General features: G+C 42.3%; 1 long non-coding RNA gene across 2 annotated transcripts in view; it reads left to right on the top strand.

Annotated features, from left to right (window-relative positions):
* Positions 1 to 14,487, top strand: part of LOC138915457 (uncharacterized) — an 80,045-nt gene extending 65,558 nt beyond the window's left edge. For both annotated transcript variants that reach the window (XR_011421412.1, XR_011421411.1), the window contains one exon: positions 12,910 to 14,487. This is a non-coding gene — a long non-coding RNA (uncharacterized lncRNA). The remainder of the gene's footprint in view (positions 1 to 12,909) is intronic.
* Positions 14,488 to 15,945: the final 1,458 nt, after the last annotated feature.

Genomic DNA, 15,945 nt, shown 5'->3' with positions numbered 1-15,945 from the left:
CAAGAGTCAGTTAGCTACCTCTTAAGCCCCTCACCTACATCAGGATATGAAAGTGTTAGGAAAAGAGATGATTTGATGGGAAGAGGACTTCTTGGCAGCAGCAGCTTGTTTGCTGGACTCTGTGACACTTGGAAGGGATAAGGACCAGGTACTTTCCCTCACCTTACGTCTGCAGAGAGGGGCTCCAGCAGGACCACTTGGAGAGCGTGGCATGTACCTCTGGAAGTTGGAGGTTGTGTTGGACCTAAGTCGGACTTCCATCCGGGACATGTGAGGGGTGAGAAATGGGCTGGTCATCTGCTGATGGATGATCCAAAGGAAAGCTGGCTGCACTGGGCAGCCTGTCCTCTGGGAGTTTGTCAGGGATAAGGATGTCTGACTATTTCCGTGGACCAGACATGGATATATGCACAAGAAAGCTGGTGGGGGATTGTAACTGACTCTGTTCCAGGGGGCTGCCTAGAGCTGAGCACAGACTGCAGCTGGAGCTATGGCCGCATTCCCAGGAGATGGGGAGGGAAGAAACCATTACCTGAAACTGAAGTATGCATTCTCCACATCAAGGGAGCTGTGGCACAGAGATCCCCAGCAATTGGGGTGGGGTCTCCAAAAGACTCACAAAAGCATCCCTTAAGAAAACAAGTCAGCTTTAAACACCTGCCATGATCAGAGAGCATAAAGCCACCCTACAGCAATACCAGACAGCAAGAACTTTTATACACCCCTTGGCTTCATTCCTCCCCATTCTCTCACTCCAGGGGGGCAGAAACCACTTAGCCAGCTGATGAAAGAGAAGCCCCAGTACCAGACTTCTCGTCTAGCGTAAGCCTTACCCAGGGAAGGAGAAAACATTTAACTTGAAATCAAGTTCGGAGAGAGCATTGTTTCATGAAGGGGCGTTCCCTTCAGATTATGGTGTTATAAAAGGACATCGACTTTTATGAACTAAGATTGATCAGAAACCTCATTGGATTGTATAAGTTTTCCTCCTAGAGTAGGAAATCACCTTCCCCAAGTGAATACATTATAAAGGGACAATGGGAGCATAGTGAAGTTGCTTTCTGCTTACACCCGGTGAATCCAGCTTCTTCAGCATATGGGTTATAGTTACAATAGAGAGGGAGGAGGAAACTGTACCAGTTGTGATGGGAGTACTGAAGAGCAGTGTGCACCACTATTTAGGCTGCCTAGAACTTAATCTCTCTATTCTCTGCATTCCTGAAATGCAGTTAACCTTCAAGGCGCAGGTCAATTCTCATTTCCTCCAGCCCTGGCCACAGCCAGCTCTCTCTCCTCTGAACATCCCCGGCACTCACTCAGGCCTACTTTTACATCTGTTCTGTGTCCTCTTGCTAACTATCACTTACTCAGAGGCCCAGATGCTAACTTGTATGAAGATACCATTTTCCCTTCCGTAGGGTTACACCTGGGTCTATTATGTCACAGAATCAGCTGTGTTCTTTTCCCCAGACCCTCCCTGCTGTGCAAATCCAGTTAGCACAGTTTATTATGAAACTGAATTTGTAGAAGATAAAGTACACTTTACAAACACAGTCAATGGCTGTATGTAGCGCTGGTTTGGTCTCTTTCCTCCCATTCTTCTTGTCCCCCACCTATCCAGGATGGTTAGAGGTGGCGTACTCCCTGGGCTGATCTCCCCTCCTCTTCGCTGTTCCTTTTGATGCTGCCTCTGCAGCCTCATATGGTATTTGCTTGCTAGGGCTACTGGGACAAAGGACCACAAACTTGCTGGCTTAAATAACAGAAAATTATTGTCTCACAGGTCTTCAGGCTAGAAGTTCAAGATCAAGGTGTCAGCAGGCTTGATTCCTTCTGAGGGTTGTGAGGGAGAATCCCTTCCACGCCTCTCCCCTAGCTTCCGGTGATTTGCTAGCAATCATCAGCGTTTCTTGGCTTGTAGAAGCATCACCCTATCTCTGCCTTCGTCTTTACATGGCATTCTTTTTGCGTGTGTGCCTGTGTCCAAATTTCCCTATTTTTTAGGGACAGTAATTGTCTCACACTAGGGGTCCACCCTACTCCAGTATGACCTCATCTTAAATTAACTAATTACGTATGCAATGGCCTTATTTCCAAATAGGTCATGTTGAGGTACTGCGGCTTAGGAAGTCAACATACGATTGTGAGGGAAGACACAATTCAGCCCATAACAGTCAATGGTAAGCTCCTCTTCTCACTCTTCTGGAGAGTTCTTGTTCCTAGATTTTTGAGCCCATTTGACCCGTGTGCACACTATACAGCCACTAGCCTCTAATGATCTCCCAGGAACTCCTCCTAGGGTTTGGGCCAGTTGTGCTTGCATCTTCCTTTTCTTTCCCTTTCTGAAGTGCTCTTATTTCTTCTCCCAACTTTTCTTTTGTTTCTTTTTAAACTTGCTGGTTTTGCAACTCAACTTCAAATCCCGCCTCTGGGTTCTTGTTTGCTGGGGATTCTAACCTCGGCTTTCCCCAATCCAGCAGCCTTTGGCTTGGCTGTTCCTCTGGATCCTAGCTCCAGCATACGGAATCTAACCTTGACCTTGATCTACTGCCCAGAATCCTGGCTGGACCAGCCTGTCCTCCCCTCAAGGTCGTGCAGAGTATTTGGCAGGTTCTCAGTGAACCACTCTGAAACTCAAGGACCCTGTGCAGGACACTAAGCCCCTGTGGCAGAACCTGCTATATGCTCATGACAATGTGTTTCCTCTTCCTTTGGAGCACACTCTAGTTTGCAAGTCTCTGGGAAGTTGGGTGTGACGAGGTGCCTGGTTGTAGCCAATGTAATATAAGCACAAGTGATGTGTGCCACCCCCAGGCCTTGCCCATGAAAACCTCCTGTGCAATCCTCCACATTCTCCCTGTCTCCACTTCATGCTGGACACAGAGATCTTCAAGGTGCTAGTGGCCGGCAAGAGTTGTGGAGCCACGTGATGGAGAGAGGCTGGGTCCCTGAATCGCAGTGTCAACAGCTACCTTCTGAGTCCTTGCGTTGAATTGTTACGTTAGAGACAAAGTAAACTTCTCTATGTTAAGGTATTGAGATTTGGGGGCTGTTTGTTAAGCAGCAAGATAGAATTACCCAAACGGAGAAGTCTTTGAGGAAGAAAAGGAGAAAATCTGAGTTTGTTCCCCTTGTTATTACATTTTTCCCCCATTCATTCCCAAATCTCTACTCTGCACCTCTGTCTCCAACTTGCCTGTTTTGGAGAATGGAGAGAGAGAATTGCTCCCCATCTTTCCCCTTCTGTTGACTGAAGTCTCAAGGGTCCTCCAAATGAGTGTTAGGGTCGCCCTTTAAGTCAGGGCTATGTTGAAAGTCTTATGGTAGATTTATTGTGACTTTAGTACTCTCTCTGCATACATATATATATATATGTTCACACACATGTATAATAATATATTATTATATATAATAGGTTATATTATATATTACTATATCATTATTAAATATATATTAATATAATATATAATAATATAAATAATATAATAATATAAATATTATTTTATATATTATATATAATTATTGTATTATTAAATATATTATTTAATATATTTATTTATAATATACAACATATATAATATATTGCAATATATAATATTTATTTATAATGAATTAATATTTAATATATTTAATAATTATATTATTAAATATATTAATATATTTATATATAATGTATTCTAATATATTCACATTATATTATTAATAGATATTATATATTGTATATTTTAATATATATGATTATATGTTATATATCTAATTATATATATATTTTATATATTATAATATACATTCTATTATATATGTATTATATATGATATACAAGTAATAATCATATATAATATTAACATAATTATATTAATAGATTATATATTAATTATATATAATTAGATATTAATTAATTAGATATTAATTATATATAATTAATATATTAATAATTATTATGTTATTAAATACATTATTAAATATATTTTAACTAATCAATTTATTTATAATGTATATTATATTTATAATATATAATATTTAATATATAATATTCATTTATAATATTCTTAATATATTTAATGATTATTATGTTATTAAACATATTACTAAATATATATTGTTATATTTTATATAAATTAAATATGTATTAAATATATATAGCATATATAATATATAATATATAATAATATATAGTATTTTATAATATAAATATATATATCTAGATATATAATAAAATATGTTTTATAAAGATTTATACGATTTATGTATTTTATAATTATAAATCATATATTTATATGTATTTTATATATATTCATATATATTTTATTTATATTTATTTATTTAGATATATTTTATATTGTATATATTTTATATATAAATATAAATGTGATTATATAAATAAATTTTCATAAATATAGGTATAATATAATATATAAATATAAAATTTATATTTATAAATAAATATAAAGTTTTATAATTTTTATAATTTATAAATATGTGTTTTTATTTTTTGTATATTTTTATATATTTTATATTTTATTATATATTATAATATATATATTTTATACATATATAATATAATATATATTATAAAGTATAAATATTATATATAAAATATAAATATAAATTGTAAATATATAATATAAATTAATATAATATAACATATAATAATATATAATTTAATATATCATATCATATAATATATATTAGACTATATATTATAAATATAAAATATAAGTATTTTATATTCATTTTATATTTATATATTTATATTTTATATATATTTATATATTTGTTTTTATATACATATAATTTATCTATAAATTTTATAAATTATATAAACTTTATAAAAAGATTTTCTATAATAAAATCTTTTTTTAGCTTTGTCTAGCAGATATGTAATTAATAGATGAAAATTTCCTGGCTTCTGCATGCAGAAGTTGGGTTTTTGGTCAGAAAGTGGACAAAATACACAGTGAAACTGACAGAATAAGTGAACATTTTCATGGGCGGACAAAGGGAAAGACCATCTAAAGGAAATTCATTCTTCTGCACAGTCTCTGAGAAAGGAATTTAATGAGCAAAACATGGACAGCAGGTGAGTGTAAAGAGGGACACAACATCTAAGCACAGAGTAAGGGAAGCTAGTGACTTTAATTAGCAGAGACTTTCCAAAGTGCAAAAGCCATAAAAAGAGCTTTATAGAGTGTGTTTTAGGATGTACTGAGGACGGATGAGGCAGGTGTGGGCAGAAGCGGAGCAGAATTCCACCAGGGTTCAGGAAGCAGACTCCTGTTCTAGTCCCAGCTCTGCCTTTTACTGTCACGTAAATCACTTAATCACCCTGCGTCTCTGCCCCCTGCTCTATCAAATAAGTGTGAGAGCTACCTTACAGGGTTGCAACATGATGTTTGCCTGAGCATTCAGAACTCCCAAATACCAGGCTTAGGCCTCAGATGTGGCTCCTCCCCTTTGTGTGCTGTAATCTCGTGTTCTAACTTTTGCCATCACAATATGTTCCCTAGATTTGGGTCAGATTCTGAAGGATTTTGAAACCCAGGCTGAGGAATTTAGACTTGACCCTGGAGGTGAAGGAGAAACTTCAAAGACAACCAAGGCCACTGAAACCCTAAAGATAGCGTTTGTTAATCACCATGCCTGGAAGGTTTTCTGAATTTGCAGCTATCTTTCCTTTCATGTAGAGTTGCATGCAGAGAAGTCTGGAATTCTATGCTCCTTTCCCAAGCCTCACTTCATTGTTCTTAAACTTTCTTCAGGGGATATGCTGACAGTGTCCCTCAACCTCCTCTGAATAGAAGAGCTTGGTTCTTATTCTCCTGGGGTCGTGACCTCATTTTGCACAGAGCTGTAAGTGTTAATTGCCATTAGGAAGTCTGCCCACTGGCTTTCCAGGGTCCAACCACTAGGTGTTGGCTGGGTCTCAAGCCTTTGGCTAGACCAGTGACTGAAATCTTTAGGTGAAACTCACATCATCTCAAGAGGTCTTACTGCCAAGACAAAGGAAACCCAGAGGCTTTATGAGTGACCCATTGATTCTGTATGACCTTCATAGCCATTTAGAATACACAAAAGACTTCTCTATGGATATAAGAACCTCAGGCGGAAAGGGGGCAGCCTTCATCTGATGAAGAGGCTTCGAGTGCTCCATTAGTGCAGGCCTTGAAAGACGCACTGCTGCATCAACAGAAGGAGGTTGTTTTTTTTTTCAGCTCTTGAAAAATATTGTGAATTTAAAACACAAACAATGGCAAAAGTCAATGGTGTAGAAGCTTCAGGCTAAATCATAGTCTCCTTGTAGGCCTGCCTGCAGATGCTGGTGCTGAGAGGTTGGTCTTAGAGGGGCCTGGGCTGAGAGCAGCAGTTACAGAGGCTCAGGTCTCCTGACCACTGTAACCGTCCCAGAGACAAGTGGGGTTCTGACGGACCAGCAGCACACTCTCGATTAAGGACTGTTCAATAAGCAAAAGAAAAGGTAGGTCAGCCTCTGAACAAAAGGATATATTTTCTCTTTGAGGCCTTTGTGTGGAGGTTGAAAGAAGGGAGGTCGTGTGCCAGTGGACAAGCACCCACATGAAAACACAAGCACCTGCTTTTACTCTTGGTGTCATTTAATGGGGGAAGGCCCTGTGATCCACTCATCTCAGAGTTTCAACATAAATCTCCATTGGGATAGCCCCAGATCCTTTTGCCTGTTAATATCAGTAGTTTACTTGTATTATATGCTCACTATGTTGCCAGCACTGGGCTGAGAGATGTACAAATGTTATCTCAGTCCTCCTATAAAGTAGACACTTTAAGAAAAATTACCATTTTACAGATGGAGAAACTGAGGCTCAGAGATGTTGGAGCCTGTCAGTAAAGGACTGTGGGTGTCTAGATGTCACTTTCCCTCTCAAAGCCTGGTCTGAACGATTTGCAGCATGATTCTTTTTCCTAGCTACCCTTGATATTAACAGCTTTATTCATGATTCTTCAAACTAGAAGCATCCAAGATGGCCTTCAGCAGGTGAATGGATAGATAAACTGTGGTACATCCAGACAACGGAGTATTTTTCAGTACTAAACAGAAATGATCTATCAAGTCATGAAGAGACATGGAGGGACTTTAAATGCATATTATTAAGTGGAAGAAGCCAACTTGAAAAGGCGACATGCTGTATGGTTCCAGCTATATGACATTCTGGAAAAGGCAAAACTATGGAGACAGTCAAAGGATCACTGGTTTCCAGGGGTTGAGGGGAGCGGAGGGAGAGATAAATAGGTGGAGCCCAGAGGATTTTTAGGGCAGTGAAACTGCTCTGTATGACACTGTAATGATGGATACATGTCCTTATACATTTGTTCAAACCCATAGAATATACAACACCAAGAGCGTGTCCTAGTATAAACTATGGATTTTGGGTGATTACGATGTGTCAATGTAGTTTCATGAATGGTAACAAATGTCCCAGTCTGGCGGGAGATGTTGATAATGGGGGAGGCTATGCCTCTGTAGGGGCAGGGAGTATATGGGAAATCTCTCTACCTTCCTCTTAATTTTTCTGTGAATCTAAAACTGCTGCAAAAAATAAAGTCTACTCAAAGAAAGAAAGAAAAAAGTACATGAACACTGTCATGACTAAAACACAAATTTGTTATACTTTATAGGATTAAAAATTTTTTTGGCCATAATGTGGCAATTAACTGGCAATATAAATAAGGGTAAAATTATGAAGAAATTATGTTGAAAGGAGTTCTCATACCTGGCAATTTGGCGAGTCACTGAAGTAGGTGGTCTTGGAGGTCTGGCCCAGCCCTCCCATCCTCAAGTGTTACTAAAGGCCTGTATGCCGCTCTCTGTAACTATGGCGGCAGTCAGGTGACCTGACTCGGGTCCCAGTCTATTAAGCTTCATCTCCTGTCTTGCTTTTCTTAAGGGGGAAGAGCCAGCATCTGTGAGCAACTGTGATGTGACAGGCACACGTTTCATTTCCACGCCAAAACTTTGCTCGCGTGGTTCTCTCTATTTAAAACCCTCTTTCCTTTCTCAATTTGTCACATCATGCTCACCTTTTCCTGTCCTGGGTCCAGTTCAGGAGCCTCTTTTCCTCCAGGCCTTTCATGCTCTCCAGCTCCTCTGCCCGACCCCCTTTAATTTCTCCAGCTCTCCCTGCCAGCTGCACTCCCTCTGCCTCTGGACTAGAGAGCTCAGCGTCCCCTGAGCTCCTCTCCTTCCTTTTACAGAAAAACCAACTGAGGCAATTTGCCCAAATGTGACCAGTTACCAGGAGCAGAGCTAAGAAGGAATAAGTTCTCTGGGCACCACGAATGTGTGTCCTCTCCCACATCAGGGTGTCAGCTCTTGCGGAATGGGAAATGCATAGATCTTACTTTGCCTGTACCCTCTTTAGAATCAGAGTGGGATTTGAGAGCTTTTGGGAGTGCAGATGCTTGAAGATTGGACAGCAGCAGAACAAAAATGCTATGGCACCCTGCCCTGTATGTTAGAGAAGGATCTGTCTCTCTTTCCCTTCCTTTTTCTTTCCATTCTCCACAACAGAGTTTCTGAACCTCAGTACTATTGACATTTGGGCCAGATAAGTCTTTGTTCTGGAGGGGCGCTGTTCTGTACATTGTAGGAAGTACAGGAAAATCCTCTGGTTTCTACCCACCAGGTGCCAATAGTGCCCATCCCCCAAGTTGTAACAATCAGAAATGTCTCTAGACTTTGCCATGGGATGGGCAAGATGAGAGCAAGACTACCTCTGGTTGAGAACTACTGCTCTAAGCTGGAATTGAGTACCTGCTATGTGCCTCTCCTTTACAATCCCTAGCCCCACATGGGGCACCTACTCTGTGCTGGACAGTACTCTAATGGCTGAACAAGCACTGGTCCTCCCTCCCAAATCATCACCCCCCAACCCCACCCCGCCAACGCCTCATTCCTTTCTCTCCCTTTATAAGAAATAGTGGTTCTGGGGAAGGCTGCTTCCAGGAAACCATAAAGTCATTTTACGCCCTCTCACCTTGGCTGTGAAGATAACACAATCAGGTTACAGAGGCATGGTTTTGGGAACTTCAAAGCTGAGCTGGAGGGAGTGGAAGGACAGGAGCTGGGGAGCTGAGGTCTTATCTGTGGTTCGAATGTTCTTACCCTTATCAATCCAGAAGGAGGGGACCCTAGGGGTTAGCAAGCGGGAGTCAAAAGGTCAGGTCGCTTTCTTTTTCCCACCTGTCTTTAGGTGGAAAGGGACCAGCGAACAAGGAAGGACTGAAAGGAAGAAAGCAAAGTAGGAGGAATACCGACAGGGGAGTAGAATATTAGGGGTGGGTGAGCGTGGAGGGGGCAACATTTTCTGACCTTACACTAACCCAGCTGACCTGGATTAGATGCCAGTGTTCTAGAACCAGAGAATCGAAAAGTTAGAAGGCCTTAGCAGTAGCTTCATGAACACCACCCAGATGACAACTGAGCCTCAAGCCCTGGGGACCTTCACTGGGTGGTTATGGAATGAGGTGAAGCTGCTTTGAGAACTTCTGCCATAGATCATGAAGGTTGGAATGCAGACAACAGCAACTGGAATGGGGAAATGAGAATCTAAACGGGATGAATTTTTTGGAGTTGAAGGCAAATCGTTTGTAGAGACTTGAGGGAAAAGGAGGAATCTAAGAATAATTGCAAACCTACATATATCACTTTCAGTGTGCCGACACTCTTTGATGCCCTTTATATAAATATTAACTCATTTTATGCTCCCAACAACTTTACAAGATAGGTACTGGTAAAGCACCCATTATACAGGTGAGGAAATTGAGGCACAGAGTTGTTTAGTAATTTGCAGGTCACAGAGCAAATCAGGAGGAGAACTGGGACTTGGATCCTCATAGCCCAGTTCCAGCACTTGTGCTTTTAAATCACTGTGATGTCTACCACTTGGCTAAGAACCTGGGCAGCTACGTGGATAGTAAAATCATGAACTTGGGTATGGCCTGAAGGAGAAGCAAGTTTGAGGGAAGAACAGTGCGTTCAGCCTGGGAGATGCTTTCTCTGGCTTGTGTGTAGGGCACCCAGGGGTTGTTGCCTGGAAGGTGGGGTAACAGTTCAGCTCTAAGCTCAGTACAGAGGTCCAAGGAGCCGGGGACTTAAAGCTGTGGATAGGGAGCTGTGTGCACTGAGAAGACAAGAGGACCGAAGAACCCTGAGGAGCACAAACGGTTAAAGACAGATGGAAGAAGAACCAGGAAAAGAGAGGGAAAAAAAAGTCCATCAGTGTAGAGAGTGGTGCCCTGGAAATTAAGGGCAAAGCGAGTTTCAGGAAGGAGGGTGAGGTCACTAGGGACAAAAGCTGTAAAGAAGTCTAAGATAAGAAATGAAAAGAGGTATTGTTCTTCAATGGTCTCATGGGTTTCTAATTTGTTTCTCCAACCAGCTGGGAAACTTTGGGTGGTGAAGAGCTGCATCCAACACTTCACTGAGTTCTTCTTTGAATGTCCACAGTTTCTAGTGCAGGGCTAGGCATGCAGAAGGCGTCCACCAAATACCGATGAGCTGCTGATCATTCAGGTTCCTATTGGATTTTCTCCTTACTTACACAATGACATTATTTGTAAGTTGTCCACAGCTGCTGAGGAGGAGTTAGGATGTTCCTAGTCTTATATAAGGTTGGGTAGCCCATAACCACTGTATTTGGCATTGCTAATGCAGATGATTGGCAGATGCAGCATCTTCGTTCTCTCTTCCTCAGTCATATGGATAAACATAAAAGCTATTGTGTGTTGAGGACCTACTGTGTGCCTAACTCTGTACTGGACATTTGACATTTGTAGTTCAAATCCTCATAACCTGGCAAGCTGGGTATTATTATCTTCTTTTTCCAGATAAAGTGACTGGGTTGAAAGCATGTTGCCTTGCCCAGGGTCGCAGTGAACTAAGCTCCTTCCTATTCCCTCAGCTGCCACTGCCTTATTTCAGGTGTCACCATGACTTAGGTGGGTTTTACTATAGCTTCTTATTTTTTCTCCACTCTTCTATCAATCCTCCTTGCCCACAATCCATCCTCCAAATGAAGCCACAGTAATTTATCTAACTGCAACCCTGATCACTTTTAAGTTCCATCAGCGGCTCCCTTTTTAGTATATAAGGCCAACCCCCTCAGCACGCCCTACCAGGCTTTCATCATCTGACCCCATTCGCTTTTCCATGCACTTCTTGGCTATTGCTTCACACTCTCTGTTCCCTCCAGCCAAACCAATCTCCTTCACTTCCCTGAGGATGCCTGACTCTCATTTTCCATATTCTGTTCCCTGGGATCGCAGTGCCCATCGTCCCTTTTGTCCTGGGTTCACTCACACTGGTTCTTTAAGACTCAGCCTACTCTTTCTTCTCACGAGCATTCCCAGGCCTTATTAAATGATCCCCTCTATTTTCCTCTTCAGAGGCCCTCAGTGCCATGAGTGCAGATGTGTCACTCTGCATTCTGCTTGCTATTTTCTTCTGTTTTTCTTGCTTGGCAGCGAGGTCTTGGAGGACAGTGGTCGTGTACACTCCCAGCTCAGAGCAGGAGCTGAACTTCTGCTTGTTAAATAAGTGACTGGATTTTGAAGGACAGACTGCACCAAGGTCAGAAAGCAGGAGAGGGAGGGAGGGCATTGGGAAGAGCAGGCATTTGGGTTGGCTGCTGTGTAGGTGTCACCATGGGGAGTTGGTATAATGCTTCTCCCATTTTTACCTCTTCCCGTCACTTCTAGAGGCACAGGGGATACCCCGCCTCTGCTTCCAGACAGTGATAATCCTGCTGGAACTGTCTGGGCCAAAGTCTTGTCTTAAGTCTCATCTTCGGAGTCCAGTTTTCTTTTGGCAAGACTGAGACAGGAAACACTTGCACAGTGAGCTTCCCCTTCTATGGAATGTGTGTTGCGAGAGAACTGAGGCCAGATGGAAAATGCCTCCTAAGTCCTAAGGCAGGCTGGAAAGATAGGTCAATGATAGTGAAGCCCATCTCTCCATTTTAAAAATAGTTGGTGGTGAAAGTAATCCAGGCTCATGCATCTGAAGTGTTGTAAAAATTAGCAAGACTTGGGGGTTGAAAGGAAAGTAGCTGAGATGAAGAGAAAGAAGGCTATCTTCTCCATTATCTCTACCTTCCCTTCTTCAAAGTGAGGAAAGCATTTCCGTCTTAGTGGAAACAAGATGCCTTGGTGAAAGGAATGTCTAATGGCGGAATTTTCAGATGGTGAAACAATAGGGGAGACACTTTTGAGGCGGTTGGGTCCTTCAGATATTCAAGGGATAGCCACTGACTTTTTCTGCTTGTAGGACCAGCCCTGTGTAAGTGTATGACGTAAGAACTATGAACATCTGATGGAGTTATTGCTGGTGACACACTTCCATAGATATCATCTGAGTTGATCCTTACAATGGCCTGGTGAGGAGGGGATTACCGTTCCCTCCCCATATCTACAGCAGAGGACACTGTGGCTCAGAGATGTTAGGTGATTTGCCTAAGATCTCACAAGCATTCATTCATTCTCTCATTGGTTAGCAAACATTAACATTGTGCCAGGCACCATTCTAGCACTGGCAATACCAAGCTCCACAAGACAGGCCGAGTGCCTGTCCTCACAGAACTGATGCTCTAGTTGGGGCAATAGGCAGTAAACACGTGACTATGTAGGTAAATAGGACCATGTGCTGTAAAGAAAACAGAGCATTGGACCTGGATAGAGAGTGCTGGTGGATGGGGGGGTTGGTGGGGCGTACATGCTATTTTGGAAAGGATGATGGGGGAAGGCTGGTGGAGGAGATAAAGGTAGAACTCGAAGGAAGACAAATTCTACACTCCTTTCATTACACCCACACTGCAGTGGGCTACTGCAGTAACTCTCCTCCCTGACACCTCTCTCTCTCTCTTTTTTCTTTCCTCCTAGAAGCCCCCAAGAACCTCTCATGGAAATTGATACAGCCAGAAGCATATTTCTCTGGGACTCGCAAGAGGACACTTGGACCTTACCAGTGACAGCTCGGAGATGGGGAAATGCAAGTGCGGGCCCCACCCTGGCAGTGTGTCGGCAGCTGTTCTGGAAAATAAAAACACAAGCCGTTTACAGATTCAGGAAGCTGAAACATTTTATGGGCACAGTCATCAAAGGCAAACACCGCTGTGTTCCTTGACGACATCTCCTGGAAGCCACTCACCTGGACAATAGAAGTTTGCGAGGAAACTTAACAGTCTTCAAATATTTGAATCACTGTCACTTGGCAGAAAGACCGGCTACAGGGAGTAAAAGTAGGGCCAGTGGCAGGAGGTGAGAGGGAGGCAAGTATCAGCTTGGTAGAGGGAAAAATTTTCCGACAATCTCACCTGGCCGATAATGGAATGATATTCCCTTGAGTAGGAGAAAGATACTTCCTTCTATCACTAGAAGTGTGCAAGTAGGAGCTCAAGGATTCCCTCCCACCAGTTCAAGGAATGATTTCTTAATTGATTCACTCACTTAACTGGTACTTACTAAGCATCTTCTATGTGCTAGGCACATGGATATACTGATGAAAAAGACATACAAGATGCCTGCTTCCGTGAAGTTTACATTCTAGTGGTGGAGACAGTCAAGAAAGAAGTGAACAAATAGTTACAAAGATAGTTGCAGCTAGTGATGGGTGTCTTAAGCACAATAAAAGAAGAGTATGTAAAAGAATAACTGTGTGTGTGCGTGTATGTGTTTGTGTTTGCATGTGTGTGTTTGTGTGTACATGTATGTGGAGTGGATTATACTTTGTATTGCATGGTCAGAGAAGGTATCTCTGAGGAGGCAACCTTTGAAGCAAGTTCTGAGTGATCAGAGGCACCAGCAAGAGCAAAGGCCCAGATTGGTGCACTTGAGAATGGAGAGAGCCAATGTGGCTGGGCACAGTGACGAGAGGGACAGAGAAGTAGGGGATGAGGGCAGGCAGGGCCAGATCATGTAGGGCATTGCAGACCGTGATAGGGAAGCTGGGTATTTTATCAAAAGGACAATGGGGAGCCATAGCAGAGACATGTTTTTTTAAGTGCAAGGTTGGACTAGATGAATAGTTTTCAACTCAAGCCATTCTTCACACTCACCTGGTGATCCAGACTTGGGATCCAATGGACTAAGTGAGCTCTAAGATTCTTTTCATGGTGAAGATTTAAGGTACAAGTGTGACCTACCCTATGGGATTACACATTTTCTTCAGGACAAATAAGAATGTCATGGCCCATAGGAATTTTGCTAACGTATTATCTCTAAACGAGTTCATTAGTGTGAGTGAATTCTAAATAATTTTCATTCACTTCAACAATTATGTGGTGGATTGTCTTCTGTGTGCCAGGCACTCAGTACCCACAGGGGCACAAGGCATGGTGTCTGGCCCATAGCAGGTGCGCCATAAATATTTACTGGATGAATGTATCAGATATTCCACTGGGCACTGGGGAAAAAGAGATGGGGAAAAGACAATAAAGATGCCCGTGCTTTTACTCTTACTTAGAAGAAGGACTGCGGTAGGATTATTTGCAAACTGCTGTGAAAAGGATGAAAAGATAGAACGTGCGAAGGAAAGGGGTTTTGGTTTGAGTTTCTGTTTGGGCTGCAGGATTCCACGGGGTGTTCGTGAGGAAGGCAAAATACAGAGACAGCACTGGGACCATTTGGAGAGTCTGAATTCTTCACTTTCCGTCCTTGTGGGTTCTGGCTTCTGGCTTCTCAGAGGAGTCTGCTTCCCATTTTGTTGGATGGCAGAGGAAATACTGGATGGTCAGGAGGCTCCTCAGGAAGATCAAGCAGAATCAGAACCTTCTGGTTCTCTGCTCTGGTTGGAAAACAGAGGAACTGGACAAGGAGTTCAACACCCAGAACCTCCGCACCTACCAGCTTTTGTAGCCTGTCACGGGGCCAGATCTCTGTGGCTGCGGCTGGTGTTAACCTAGTCAAATTACCACCAAGTGGCTGGAAGCCACAGCCAAATCAGCCTCACCGTTTTTCCCACCCTATTTTAATCATCTGGGAGTGGATTTCCGGAATTGCCCCTAATCTAGTGAACACATGTTAAAAAATCTAAGCTAAACAATTAACCCCTTTCCAGGGCCAAGGAGCCTTTTGTAGCAGGTACAGTTTTGGTGTCTGCAACTGGATTTAAACTTTTTGCCAATTCCAGGAGGAAGGGAAGGAGAAGGGCTTTTGATGACTCCTCCTATTGCCCAGGTGCTCTGCTAGATGTTAATATTTATTGCTTATGCTCACCAGTTGTGAGATAAGCATTACTATCTCCATTTCCAATGCAAGAATCCAGAGCTTCAGTGAGGATACAGGACATGGGCAAGACCACACAGCTTAGTAAGTGGCAAGGTTTGATCCCAAGGCTGTCACCCAAACTCAGGCTTTTCTCACTGGATCTCTTTCTGGTCTAGTAAGCACAGCCCTTTTCTTATAATATCTGCACGGTGGATTGAGCCCTATGGGTGATCTTGGGTAGTTTAATTTCTTGGGGAGGGGGCAATGCCATTCTTGAGTGCTTAGGTCCTAGAATAGAATCCCTGTGTTCTACTCCCAAGAAACTCTGATTTAATTGGTTTGGGGATGCAGCCTGGGCCTTATGTTTTTATAAGTTCCCTAGTTAAGGATTGGAGGCATGCTGGATTCTCAGCTGCAACCAGGAGGAAAACAGGAGCCTGAATGGAAGGAATGGGGCAGAGGAAGCTGTGGGGCTGCGGAGGGTCAGCTCTGTAAGGGCTTCTGGGCAGTCCAGGACGTGGAGTCCAAGGGATGAAACAGGATAAAGATCGCAGGCCTAATAGCAGAGTAGTAGGTGGGACCCAGAAGTGGGAGGCTTCACGTGGTTGGTGGTGATGAGGAAGAAGAGCTGCAGAAGCCCCGTGAGAATCCAGTTGGGAATGGGAGTCAAGGGAATGGGCTACACCAGAACTTGAGCCTCCTAACAAAGGA

This window comes from Equus caballus, chromosome 9 (assembly GCF_041296265.1).
Source record: "Equus caballus isolate H_3958 breed thoroughbred chromosome 9, TB-T2T, whole genome shotgun sequence".
Lineage (NCBI taxonomy): Eukaryota > Metazoa > Chordata > Mammalia > Perissodactyla > Equidae > Equus > Equus caballus.
The sequence above is the reverse complement of the archived record's forward strand: the minus strand, read 5'-3'. Positions and strand labels throughout refer to the sequence as shown.